Source organism: Mustela putorius, unplaced genomic scaffold (assembly GCF_011764305.1).
Source record: "Mustela putorius furo isolate JIRA1106 unplaced genomic scaffold, ASM1176430v1.1 tig00003988_pilon_pilon_pilon, whole genome shotgun sequence".
Taxonomy (NCBI): Eukaryota; Metazoa; Chordata; class Mammalia; order Carnivora; family Mustelidae; genus Mustela; species Mustela putorius.
In genome coordinates, this window is record NW_025422127.1 from 9,182,941 (window position 1) to 9,197,212 (window position 14,272).

Below are 14,272 nucleotides of genomic sequence, written 5' to 3' on the forward strand. Positions count from 1 at the left end.
GTTCAGGGAAAGGCCGGCAGGCAGATACTAAATGATGACAGTATCTTTTCCGCTGAAGAAGGAGGATGGAACAAGGAAGTTCTCTGGGCAGTTTGCATACTGTGAGTGAAGTGCAGGCTATGGCACTTAGGCATCCAAAACACATATTGGATGAGCACGACCTGGGGTCATCCACACTGTCTTTCTGTGTCGAAAATGCTTCAAGCATAGTGCGGGAAGTGTGCTTTAGGAGGGATTCGTGATAGTGTTGCGTCCTTCAAAGAAGGAAGCTGTTGGGAATAACAGTTTGGTAAACTGGAATAGGCGCGTATAACTGTCTAGTCTCAGACGTCCATCCCCTTGACCATAGGAAGTTCTGTTTCAGGGAAACTCTTTCAGGCGGATTCTCATTTCTGACAGTGTCTTTCCAGTGGAGGAAAGAAGATAGAATAAGGACTGACAGAGGGAAGGTTGCATACTGTGAGTGAAGGGCAGGGTGAGGCACTTAGGCCTCTAAGACACATACTGCAAGTACACCACCTGTGATGTTCCTCTGCTCAAAACAGTTCACATGCCATGAGGGAACTGTGCTATAGGACGTACTCATGACAGGTATGTGTCTGTGGAAGGTTGGAAGCTGTGGGACCTGTCTGTAATGAAATCATGAAGTGTCGCATGCAGGGCCCTTGCCGATCAATATAGGAAGTTCTCTATTCAGGGAAACTCCTACAGGCAGATACTGATTGATGACAGTATCTTCTCCGCTGAGGAAAGAAGATAGAACAAGGACATTCTGAAGGGAGATTGCATATTGTGAGTGCACTGCAGGTTAAGGCGCTTAGGCATCCAAAACACATATTGGATGAGCACGACTGTGGTCATCCACACAGTCTTTCTGTGTTGAAAACGCTTCAAACATTGTGAGGGAAGTGTGCTTTAGGAGGGATTCGTGGTAGTGTTGCGACCGTCAAAGAAGGATGCTATTGGGAATATCTGTGGTAAACTGGAATAGGCGCGTATAGAAGTCTAGTCTCAGACGTACATCCCCTTGACCATAGGAAGTTCTGTTTCAGGGAAACTCCTTCAGGCGGATTCTCATTTCTGGCAGTGTCCTTCCTGTGGAGGAAAAAAGATAGAACAAGGACAGAAACAGGACAGGTTGCATACTGTGAGTAAAGGGCAGGGTGAGGCACTTAGGCCTCTAAGACACATACTGCAGTACACCACCTGTGATCTTCCACAGTGTCTCCTTCTGCTCAAAACACTTCAAATGTCATGAGGAAACTGTGCTATACAATGTACTCACGACAGGGTTGAGTCTGTGGAATGTTGGATTCTGTGGAACCCCTCTTTGTTGAAATCATGAAGTGATGCAACAGAGCCCTAACAGGTGATTAATAAAAGGGATCTGCTCAGGGAAACTACTTCAGGTGGATACTCATTCATAACAGTGTCTTCTCCGTTGAGGAATGAAGATAGAACAAGGTCGAACTATGGACACTTTATGTACTGTGAGTGAAGTGCAGGTTATGGCGCTTAGGCATCCAAAACACATATTGGATGAGCACGACCTGTGGTCATCCACACTGTTTCTCCGTGTCGAAAATGCTTCAAACATGATGAGGGAACTGTGCTTTAGGATGGATTCGAGGTAGTGTTGTGTCTGTCAATGAAGGGAGCTGTTGGGAATGACTGTGTGGTAAATTGGAAAATGCGCTTATAGAAGTCTAGTCTCAGACGTACATCCCCTTGCCATAGGAAGTTCTGTTTCAGGGAAACTCCTTCAGGCAGATTCTCAATTCTGACAGTGTCTTTCCAGTGGAGGAAAGAAGATAGAACAAGGACGTACAGAGGGCAGTTTGCATACTATGAGTGAAGGGCAGGAAGGCACTTAGGCCTATACTACAAGTACACCACCTGTGATGCTCCACAGTGTCTCCCTCTTCTCAAAACACTTCAAATGTCGTGAGGAAACTGTGCTATAGAATGTACTCACAACAGGTTTGAGTCTGTGGAATGTTGGATCCTGTGGAACCCCTCTTTGTTGAAATCATGAAGGGATGCAACAGGGCCCTAACAGGTTATTCATAGAAAGGGAACTGTTGAGGGAAACTACTTCAGGTGGATATTCATTTATAACAGTGTCTTCTCCATTGAGGAATGAAGATAGAAAAAGGATGGACTATGGGCACATTAGGTACTGTGAGTGCAGTGCAGGCTATGGTGCTTAGGCATCCAAAACACATATTGGATGAGTACTACCTGTGTTCATCCACACTGTCTCTCAGTGTCAAAAATGCTTCATAGTGTGGGAATTGTGCTTTAGAAGGGATTCGTGATAGTGTTGCGTCTGTCAACGAAGGGAGCTGTTGGGAATAACTGTGTGGTAAACTAGAATAGGCACGATAACAGTCTAGTCTCAGACGTCCATCCCCTTGATCATAGGAAGTTCTGTTTCAGGTAAACTCCATCAGGTGGATTCTCTTTTCTGACAGTGTATTTCTTTTGGAGGAAAGAAGATAGAACAAGGACCGACAGAGGGCAGGGGGCACACTGTGAGTGAAGGGCAGGGTGAGGCACTTACGCCTCTAAGACACATATTGCAAGTACACTACCTGTGATGTTCCACAGTGTCTCCCTCTGCTCAAAACACTTCAATGTCGTGAGGAAACTGCTATAGAACATACTCACTACAGGATTGAGTCTGTGGAAGGTCGGAAGCTGTGGAACCCGTCTTTGTTGAAATCATGAAGGGACGCAACAGGGCCCTAACAGGTGATTCATAGAAAGCGATCTGATCAGGGAAACTACTTCAGGTGGATAATCATTCATAACAGTGTCTTCTCCATTGAGGAATGAAGATAGAACAAGAACAGACTATGGGCACTTTAGGTACTGTGAGTGCAGTTCAGGCTATGGCACTTAGGCATCCAAAACACATATTGGATGAGCACTACCTGCGGTCATCCACACTGTCTCTCTGTGTCGAAAACGCTTCAAACATAGTGCGGGAAGTGTGCTTTAGGAGGGATTCGTGATAGTGTTGCGTCTGTCAACGAAGGGAGCTGTTGGGAAAAACTGTGTGGTAAACTGGAATAGGCGCGTATAACAGTCTACTCTCAGACGTCCATCCCCTTTAAAATAGGAAGTTCTGTTTCAGGGAAACTCCTTCAGGCGGATTCTCATTTCTGACAGTATCTTTTCTGTGGAGGAAAGAAGACAAAACAAGGACGGACAGAGGGCAGGTGGCATACTGTGAGTGAAGGGCAGGGTGAGGCACTTACGCTCTAAGACACATACTGCAAGTACACCACCTATGATGTTCCACAGTGTCTCCCTCTGCTCAAAACACTTCAAATGTAGTGAGGAAACTGTGCTATAGAACGGACTCATGACAGGGTTAAGTCTGTGGAAGGTTGGAAGCTGTGGGACCTGTCTTGGTTATAATCCCGGAGTGATGCAATAGGGCCCTAACAGGTGATTCATAGAAAGGGATCTGTTCAGGGAAACTACTTCAGGTGGATACTCATTCATAACAGTGTCTTCTCCATTGAGGAATGAAGATAGAACAAGGACGGACAATGGGCACTTTAGGTACTGTGAGTGCAATGCAGGCTATGGCGCTTAGGCATCCAAAACAATATTGGATGAGCAAGACCTGTGGTCATCCACACTGTCTTTCTGTGTGGAAAACGCTTCAGACATAGTGCGGGAAGTGTGCTTTAAGAGGCATTCGTGGTATTGTCAACGTAGGAAGCTGTTGGGAATAACTGTGTGGTAAACTGGAATAGGCGCATATAACAGTCTAGTCTCAGATGTCCATCCCATTGATCATAAGAAGTTCTTTTTCAGATAAACTCCTTCAGGCGGATTGTCATTTCTGACAGTGTCTTTCCTGTGGAGGAAAGAAGATACAACAAGGACGGACAGAGGGCAGGGGGCATATTGTGAGTAAGGGCAGGGTGAGGCACTTACGCCTCTAAGACACATATTGGAAGTACACCACCTGTGATGTTCCACAGTGTTTCCCTCTGCTCAATACACTTCAAAAGTCGGGAGGAAACTGTGCTATAGACGTACTCATGACAGGGTTGAATCTGTGGAAGGTTGGAAGCTGTGGGACCTGTCTTTGTTGTAATCACGAAGTGACGAAACAGGGCCCTAACAGGTGATTCATAAAAAGGGATCTGTTCAGGGAAACTACTTCAGGTGCATACTCATTCATAACAGTGTCTTCTCCGTTGAGGAATGAAGATAGAACAAGGACGGATGATGGGCACTTTAGGTACTGTGAGTGCAGTGCAGCCTATGGCACTTAGGCATCCAAAACACATATTGGATGAGCACGACCTGTGTTCATCCGCACTGTCTTTCTGTGTGGAAAACGCTTCAAACATTGTGAGGGAAGTGTGCTTTAGGAGGTATTCGTGGTAGTGTTGCGACCGTCAAAGAAGGAAGCTCTTTGGAATAACTGTGTTGTAAACTGGAATAGGCGCATTTAGACGTCTAGTCTCAGACGTACATCCCATTGACATAGAAAGTTCTGTTTCAGGGAAACTCCTTCAGGCAGATTCTCATTTCTGACAGTGTATTTCTTTTTGAGGAAGGAATATAGAACAAGACTGGACACAGGACCGGTTGCATACTGTGAGTGAAGGAAAGGGTGAGGCACTTAGGCCTCTAAGACACATATTGCAAGTACACAACCTGATGTTCCACAGTGTCTCCCTCTGCTCAAAACACTTCAAATGTCATGAGGAAACTGTGCTATAGAATGTACTCACGACAGGCTTGAGTCTGTGGAATGTTGGATCCTGTGGAACAGCTCTTTTTTGAAATCATGAAGGGACGCAACAGTGCCCTAACAGGTGATTCATAGAAAGGGATCTGTTGATGGAAACTACTTCAGGTGAATAATCATTCATAACAGTGTCTACTCCGTTGAGGAATGAAGATAGAACAAAGACGGACTATGGGCACATTAGGTACTGTGAGTGCAGTGCAAGCTATGGCGCTTAGGCATCCAAAACACATATTGGATGAGCAGGACCTGTGGTCATCCACACTGTCTCTCTGTGTCAAAAATGCTCAAGCATAGTGCGGGAAGTTTGCTTAATGGGGGATTTGTAATAGTGTTGCGTCTGTCAAAGAAGGAAGCTGTTGTGAATAACAGTGTGGTAAACTGGAATAGGCGCGTATAACTGTCTAGTCTCAGACGTCCATCCCCTTGACCATAGGACGTTTTGTATCAGGGAAACTCCTTCAGGTGGATTCTCATTTCTGACAGTGTATTTCTTTTGGAGGAAAGAAGATAGAACAAGGACAGACACAGGACAGGTTCCATACTGTGAGTGAATGGCAGGGTGAGGCACTTAGGCCTCTAAGACACATACTACAAGTACACCACCGGTGATGTTCCACAGTGTCTCCCTCTCCACATACACTTTAAATGTCGTGAGGAAACTGTGCTATAGAACGTACTTACAACAGGGTTGAATCTGTGGAATGTTGCATCCTGTGGATCCCGTTTTTGTTGAAATCATGAAGGGACGCAACAGGGCCCTAACAGGTGATTCATAGAAAGGGATCTGTTGAGGGAAAGTACTTCAGGTGGATAATCATTCATAACAGTGTCTTCTCCGTTGAGGAATGAAGATAGAACAAGGACTGACTATGCGCAGTGCAGTGCAGGCTATGGCGCTTAGACATTCAAAACACATATTGGATGAGCACGTCCTGTGGTCAGCCACACTGTCTTTCTGTGTCGAAAACGCTTCAAGCATAGTGCGGGAAGTGTGCTTTAGGAGGGATTCGTGATAGTGTTGCCTCTGTCAACGAAGGGAGCTGTTGGGAATAACTGTGTGGTAAACTGGAATAGGCGCGTATAACTGTCTAGTATCAGACGTCCATCCCCTTGACCATAGGAAGTTCTGTTTCAGGGAAACTCCTTCAGGAGGATTCTTAATTTTGACAGTGTCTTTCCCGTGGAGGAAAGAAGATACAACAAGGACGGACAGAGGGCAGGTGGCATACTGTGAGTGAAGGGCAGGGTGAGGCACTTAGGTCTCTAAGACACATACTGCATGTACACCACCTGTGATGTTCCACAGTGTCTCTCTCTGCTCAAAACACTTCAAATGTAATGAGGAAAATGTGCTATAGAACGGACTCACGACGGGGTTAATTAAGTCTGTGGGAGTTTGGAAGCTGTGGGACCTGACTTTATTGTAATCACAAAGTGACGAAACAGGGCCCTAACAGGTGATTCATAGAAAGGGATCTGTTCAGAGAAACTACTTCAGGTGGATACTCATTCATAACAGTGTCTTCTCCGTTGAGGAATGAAGATAGAACAAGGACAGACGATGGGTACTTTAGGTACTGTGAGGGCAGTGCAGGCTATGGTGCTTAGGCATCAAAAACACATATTGGATGAATACGACCTGTGGTCATCCACACTGTCTTTCTGTGTGGAAAACGCAAACATAGTGAAGGAAGTGTGCTTTACGAGGGATTCATGGTAGTGTTGCGTCTGTCAAAGAAGGAAGCTGTTGGAAATAACTGTGTGGTAAACTGGAATAGGCGCATATAGAAGTCTAGTCTCAGACGTACATCCCATTGACCATGGGAAGTTCTGTTTCAGGGGAACTCCATCAGGCGGATTCTCATTTCTGACAGTGTCTTTCCTGTGGAGGAAAGAAGATAGAACAAGGACAGAAACAGGACAGGTTGCATACTGTGAGTGAAGGGCAGGGTGAGGCACTTACGCTCTAAGACACATATTGGAAGTACACCACCTGTGATGTTCCACAGTGTCTCCTTCTGTTCAAAACACTTCAAATGTCACGAGGAAACTGTGCTATAGAACGTACTCAAAACAGGGTTGAATCTGTGGAATGGTGGATCCTGTGGAACCCGTTTCTGTTGAAATCATGAAGGGACGCAACAGAGCCCTAACAGGTGACTCATAGAAAGGGATCTGTTGAGGGAAACTACCTCAGGTGGATAATCATTCATAACAGTGTCTTCTCCGTTGACGAATGAAGATAGAACAAGGACGGACGATGGGCACTTTAAGTACTGTGAGTGCAGTGCAGGCTATGGCACTTAGGCATTCAAAACACATATTGGATGAGCACGTCCTCTGGTCAGCCACACTGTCTTTCTGTGTTGAAAACTCTTCAAACATAGTGAGGGAAGTGTGCTTTAGGAGGGATTCGTGGTAGTGTTGCGTCTGTCAACGAAGGGAGCTGTTGGGAATAACAGTATGGTAAACTGGAAGAGGCGTGTATAACAGTCTAGACTCAGACGTCCATCCCCTTGACCATAGGAAGTTCTGTTTCAGGGAAACTCCTTCAGGCAGATTCTCATTTCTGACAGTGTCTTTCCCGTGGAGGAAAGAAGATACAACAAGGACGGACAGAGGGCAGGTTGCATACTGTGAGTGAAGGGCAGGGTGAGGCACTTAGGCCTCTAAGACACATACTGCAAGTACACCAACTGTGATATTCCACAGTGTCTCCCTCTGCTCAAAACACTTCAAATGTCGTGAGGAAACTGTGCTATAGAACGTACTCATGACAGGGTTGAGTCTGTGGAAGGTTGGAAGCTGTTGGACCTGTCTTTGTTGTAATCACGAATTGACGCAACAGGGCCCTATCAGGTGATTCATAGAAAGAGATCCGTTCATGGAAACTGCTTCAGGTGGATAATCATTCATAACAGTGTCTTCTCCGTTGAGGAATGAAGATAGAACAAGGACGGACGATGGACACTTTAGGTACTGTGAGTGCAGTGCAGGCTATGACACTTAGGCATCCAAAACACATATTGGATGAGCACCCCATGTGGTGAACAACACTGTATTTCTGTGTGGAAAACGCTTCAAACATAGTGAGGGAAGTGTGCTTTAGGAGAGATTCGTGGTAGTGTTGCGACCGTCAAAGAAGGAAGCTGTAGGGATTAACTGTGTTTTAAACTGGAATAGGCGCATATAGAAGTCTAGTCTCAGACTTACATCCCATTGACCATAGGAAGTTCTGTTTCAGGGAAACTCCTTCAGGTGGATTCTCATGTCTGACATTCTTTCCAGTGGAGGAAAGAAGATAGAACAAGGACGGACAGAGGGCAGGTTGCATACTGTGAGTGAAGGGGAGGGTGAGGCACTTAGGCCTGTAAGACACATACTGCAAGTACACCACCTATGATGTTCCACAGTGTCTCCCTCTGCTCAAAACGCTTCCAATGCCATGAAGGAAGTGTGCTATAGGACGTACTTATGACAGGGATGTGTTTGTGGAAGGTTGAAGCTGTGGGACCTGTCTGTGTTGATATCATGAAGTGTCACATACAGGGCCCTTGCCTGTGAACATAGGAAGTTCTGTGTTCAGGGAAACTCCTGCAAGCAGATACTATCACCCAGATTACTTTGGAAAAGTTGATATGAGACATTTCCAGTTAACGAGGAACCAGAGATTCTGCCCAACTGTCAACCTTGATAAACTGTGGACCTTAGTCAGTGAGCAGACACGAGTAAATGCCGCCAAAAACAGGACTGGAGCTGCCCCTATCATTGATGTGGTGCGATCGGGCCACTTCAAAGTTTTGGGAAAGGGGAAATTCCCAAAACAGCCTGTCATCTTGAAGGCCAAATTCTTCAATAGAAGAGCAGAGGAGAGGATCAAGGGTGTCGGGAGTGCCTGTGTTCTAGTAGCTTGAAGCCCCATGGGGAGAGGTTTGTATTTTTTATAATTTTTTTTTATTTTTTATAAGCATATATTTTTATCCCAGGGGTACAGGTCTGTGAATCACCAGGTTTACACACTTCACAGCACTCACCAAAGCACATACCCTCCCCAATGTCCATAATCCCACCCCCTTCTCCCAAATCCCCTCCTCCCAGCAACCCTCAGTTTGTTTTGTGAGATTAAGAGTCACTTATGGTTTGTCTCCCTCCCAATCCCATCTTGTTTCATTGACTCTTCTCCTACCCACTTAAGCCCCCATGTTGCATCACCACTTCCTCATATCAGGGAGATCATATGATAGTTGTCTTTCTCTGCTTGACTTATTTCGCTAAGCATGATACGCTCTAGTTCCATCCATGTTGTCGCAAATGGCAAGATTTCATTTCTTTTGATGGCTGCATAGTATTCCATTGTGTATATATACCACATCTTCTTGATCCATTCATCTGTTGATGGACATCTAGGTTCTTTCCATAGTTTGGCTATTGTGGACATTGCTGCTATAAACATTTGGGTGCACGTGCCCCTTTGGATCACTACGTTTGTATCTTTAGGGTAAATACCAAATAGTGCAATTGCTGGGTCATAGGGCAGTTCTATTTTCAACATTTTGAGGAACCTCCATGCTGTTTTCCAGAGTGGCTGCACCAGCTTGCATTCCCACCAACAGTGTAGGAGGGTTCCCCTTTCTCCGCATCCTCGCCAGCATCTGTCATTTCCTAACTTGTTGATTTTAGCCATTCTGACTGGTGTGAGGTGATATCTCATTGTGGTTTTGATTTGTATTTCCCTGATGCCAAGTGATATGGAGCACTTTTTCATGTGTCTGTTGGCCATCTGGATGTCTTCTTTGCAGAAATGTCTGTTCATGTCCTCTTCCCATTTCTTGATTGGATTATTTGTTCTTTGGGTCTTGAGTTTCCTAAGTTCTTTATAGATTCTGGACACTAGTCCTTTATCTGATATGTCGTTTGCAAATATCTTCTCCCATTCTGTCAGTTGTCTTTTGATTTTGTTAACTGTTTCCTTTGCTGTGCAAAAGTTTTTGATCTTGATGAAATCCCAATAGTTCATTTTTGCCATTGCTTCCCTTGCCTTTGGCATTGTTCCTAGGAAGATGTTGCTGCAGCTGAGGTCGAAGAGGTTGCTGCCTGTGTTCTCCTCAAGGAATTTGATGGATTCCTTTCGCACATTGAGGTCCTTCATCCATTTTGAGTCTATTTTTGTGTGTGGTGTAAGGAAATGGTCCAATTTCATTTTTCTGCATGTGGCTGTCCAATTTTCCCAGCACCATTTATTAAAGAGGCTGTCTTTTTTCCATTGGACATTCTTTCCTACTTTGTCGAAGATTAGTTGACTGTAGAGTTGAGGGTCTATTTCTGGGCTCTCTATTCTGTTCCATTGATCTATGTGTCTGTTTTTGTGCCAGTACCATGCTGTCTTGATGATGACAGCTTTGTAATAGAGCTTGAAGTCCGGAATTGTGATGCCATCAACGTTGGCTTTCTTTTTCAATATCCCTTTGGCTATTCATTTCTTTTCTGGTTCCATATAAATTTTAGAATTATTTGTTCCATTTCTTTGAAAAAGATGGATGGTACTTTGATAGGAATTGCATTAAATGTGTAGATTGCTTTAGGTAGCATAGACATTTTCACAATATTTATTCTTCCAATGTAGGAGCATGGAACATTTTTCCATTTCTTTGTGTCTTCCTCAATTTCTTTCATGAGTACTTTATAGTTTTCTGAGTATAGATTCTGTGTCTCTTTGGTTAGGTTTATTCCTAGGTATCTTATGGTTTTGGGTGCAATTGTAAATGGGATTGACTCCTTAATTTCTCTTTCTTCTGTCTTGCTGTTGGTGTAGAGAAATGCAACTGATTTCTGTGCATTGATTTTATATCTTGACACTTTACTGAATTCCTCTATAAGTTCTAGCAGTTTTGGAGTGGAGTCTTTTGGGTTCTCCACATATAGTATCATATCATCTGCGAAGAGTGATAATTTGACTTCTTCTTTGCCGATTTGGATGCCTTTAATTTCCTTTTGCTGTCTGATTGCTGAGGCTAGGACCTCTAGTACTAGGTTGAATAGCAGTGGTGATAATGGACATCTCTGCCGTGTTCCTGACCTTAGTGGAAAAGCTTTCAGTTTTTCCCCATTGAGAATGATATTTGCGGTGGGTTTTTCATAGATGGCTTTGATGATATTGAGGTATGTGCCCTCTATCCCTACATTTTGAAGAGTTTTGATCAGGAAGGGATGCTGTACTTTGTCAAAAGCTTTTTCAGCATCTATTGAGAGTATCATATGGTTCCTGTTCTTTCTTTTATTGATGTGTTGTATCACATTGACTGATTTGCGGATGTTGAACCAACCTTGCAGCCGTGGAATAAATCCCACTTGGTCGTGGTGAATAATCCTTTTAATGTACTGTTGAATCCTGTTGGCTAGTATTTTCATGAGTATTTTCGCATCTGTGTTCAGCAAGGATATTGGTCTATAGCTCTCTTTTTTGATGGGATCCTTGTCTGGTTTTGGGATCAAGGTGATGCTGGCCTCATAAAATGAGTTTGGAAGTTTTCCTTCCATTTCTATTTTTTTGAACAGTTTCCGGAGAATAGGAATTAGTTCTTCTTTAAATGTTTGGTAGAATTCCCCCGGGAAGCTGTCTGGCCCTGAGCTTTTGTTTGTTTGGAGATTTTTAATGACTGTTTCAATCTCCTTACTGGTTATGGGTCTGTTCAGGCTTTCTATTTCTTCCTGGTTCAGTTGTGGTAGTTTATATGTTTCTAGGAATGCATCCATTTCTTCCAGATTGTCAAATTTATTGGCGTAGAGTGGCTCATAGTATGTTCTTATAATAGTTTGTATTTCTTTGGTGTTCGTTGTGATCTCTCCTCTTTCATTCATGATTTTATTTATTTGGGTCCTTTCTCTTTTCTTTTTGATAAGTAGGGCCAGGGGTTTATCAATTTTATTAATTCTTTCAAAGAACCAGCTCCTAGTTCATTGATTTGTTCTATTGTTTTTTTGGTTTCTATTTCATTGATTTCTGCTCTGATCTTTATGATTTCTCTTCTCCTGCTGGGCTTAGGGTTTCTTTCTTGTTCTTTCTCCAGCTCCTTTAGGTGTAGGGTTAGGTTGTGTACCTGAGACCTTTCTTGTTTCTTGAGAAAGGCTTGTACCGCTATATATTTTCCTCTCAGGACTGCCTTTGTTGTGTCCCACAGATTTTGAACCGTTGTATTTTCATTATCATTTGTTTCCATGATTTTTTTCAATTCTTCTTTAATTTCCCGGTTGACCCATTCATTCTTTAGAAGGATGCTGTTTAGTCTCCATGTATTTGGGTTCTTTCCAAACTTCCTCTTGTGGTTGAGCTCTAGCTTTAGAGCATTGTGGTCTGAAAATATGCAGGGAATGATCCCAATCTTTTGATACCAGTTGAGTCCTGATTTAGGACTGAGGATGTGATCCATTCTGGAGAATGTTCCATGTGCACTAGAGAAGAATGTGTATTCTGTTGCTTTGGGATGAAATGTTCTGAATTTATCTGTGATGTCCATCTGGTTCAGTGTGTCGTTTAAGGCCTTTATTTCCTTGCTGATCTTTTGCTTGGATGATCTGTCCATTTCAGTGAGGGGAGTGTTAATGTCTCCTACTATTATTGTATTATTGTTTATGTGTTTCTTTGATTTTGTTATTAATTGGTTTATATAGTTGGCTGCTCCCACGTTGGGGGCATAGATATTTAAAATTGTTAGATCTTCTTGTTGGACAGACCCTTTGAGTATGATATAGTGTCCTTCCTCATCTCTTATTATAGTCTTTGGCTTAAAATCTAATTGATCTGATATAAGGATTGCCACTCCTGCTTTCTTCTGATGTCCATTAGCATGGTAAATTCTTTTCCACCCCCTCACATTAAATCTGGAGGTGTCTTCGGGCTTAAAATGAGTTTCTTGGAGGCAACATATAGATGGGTTTTATTTTTTTATCCATTCTGATACCCTGTGTCCTTTGACAGGGGCATTTAGCCCATTAACATTCAGGGTAACTATTGAGAGATATGAATTTAGTGCCATTGTATTGCCTGTAAGGTGACTGTTACTGTATATGGTCTCTGTTCCTTTCTGATCTACCACTTGTAGGCTCTCTCTTTGCTTAGAGGACCCCTTTCAATATTACCTGTAGAGCTGGTTTGGTGTTTGCAAATTCTTTCAGTTTTTGTTTGTCCTGGAAGCTTTTAATCTCTCCTTCTATTTTCAATGATAGCCTAGCTGGATATAGTATTCTTGGCTGAATGGTTTTCTCGTTTAGTGCTCTGAAAATATCATGCCAGCTCTTTCTGGCCTGCCAGGTCTCTGTGGATAAGTCAGCTGCCAATCTAATATTTTTTCCATTGTATGTTACAGACTTCTTTTCCCGGGCTGCTTTCAGGATTTTCTTTTTGTCACTGAGACTTGTAAATTTTACTATTAGGTGACGGGGTGTGGACCTATTCTTATTGATTTTGAGGGCCATTCTCTGAACCTCCTGAATTTTGATGCTCGTTCCCTTTGCCATATTGGGGAAATTCTCCCCAATAATTCTCTCCAGTATACCTTCTGCTCCCCTCTCTCTTTCTTCTTCTTCTGGAATCCCAATTATTCTAATGTTGTTTCATCTTATGGTGTCACTTATATCTCGAATTCTCCCCTCGTGGTCCAGTAGCGGTGTGTCCCTCTTTTGCTCAGCTTCTTTATTCTCTGTCATTTGGTCTTCTATATCACTAATTCTTTCTTCTGCCTCATTTTTCCTAGCAGTGAGAGCCTCCATTTTTGATTGCACCTCATTAATAGATTTTTTTATTTCAACTTGGTTAGATTTTAGTTCTTTTATTTCTCCGGAAAGGGCTTTTATATCTCCCGAGAGGGTTTCTCTAATATCTTCCATGCCTTTTTTGAGCCCGGCTAGAACCTTGAGAATTGTCATTCTGAACTCTAGATCTGACATATTACCAATGTCTGTATTGATTAGGTCCCTAGCTTTTGGTACTGCCTCTTGTTCTTTTTTTTGTGGTGAAATGTTCCGTCTTGTCATCTTGTCTAGATAAGAGTATATGAAGGAGCAAGTAAAATACTAAAAGGGTGGCAACAACCCCAGGAAAATATGCTTTAACCAAATTAGAAGAGATCCCAAATCGTGAGGGGGGAGAAAGGGGATAAAAAGAGGTTCAAAAAGGAAGAAAGAAAAAAAAAAGAAAAGAAAAGAATTTTAAAAAAATAAAACGAATAAAGAAAATTATAAAAAAGAAAAAATATATATATTAGATAAACTAGTTAAAAAACGTTAAGAAAGAAAAGGGTATAAGTTAAAAAAAATTTTACCAGAAGGCGAGAAAAAAAAAAAGAAATAGAAAAAAATTAAATTAACTGCAAGACTATAAAAAAATCACAGGGAAAAAGCCATGAGTTCCGTGCTTTGCTTTCTCCTCCTCTGGAATTCTGCTGCTCTCCTTGGTATTGAAACCGCACTCTTTGGTAGGTGAACTTGGTCTCT

General features: G+C 42.8%; 1 long non-coding RNA gene across 1 annotated transcript in view; it reads left to right on the forward strand.

Annotated features, from left to right (window-relative positions):
- Positions 1–1,403: 1,403 nt before the first annotated feature.
- The window catches only part of LOC106007241, a 68,145-nt gene continuing 55,276 nt past the window's right edge, over positions 1,404–14,272 (forward strand). The window contains exon 1 of the long non-coding RNA XR_001181899.2: positions 1,404–1,490. This is a non-coding gene — a long non-coding RNA (uncharacterized LOC106007241). The remainder of the gene's footprint in view (positions 1,491–14,272) is intronic.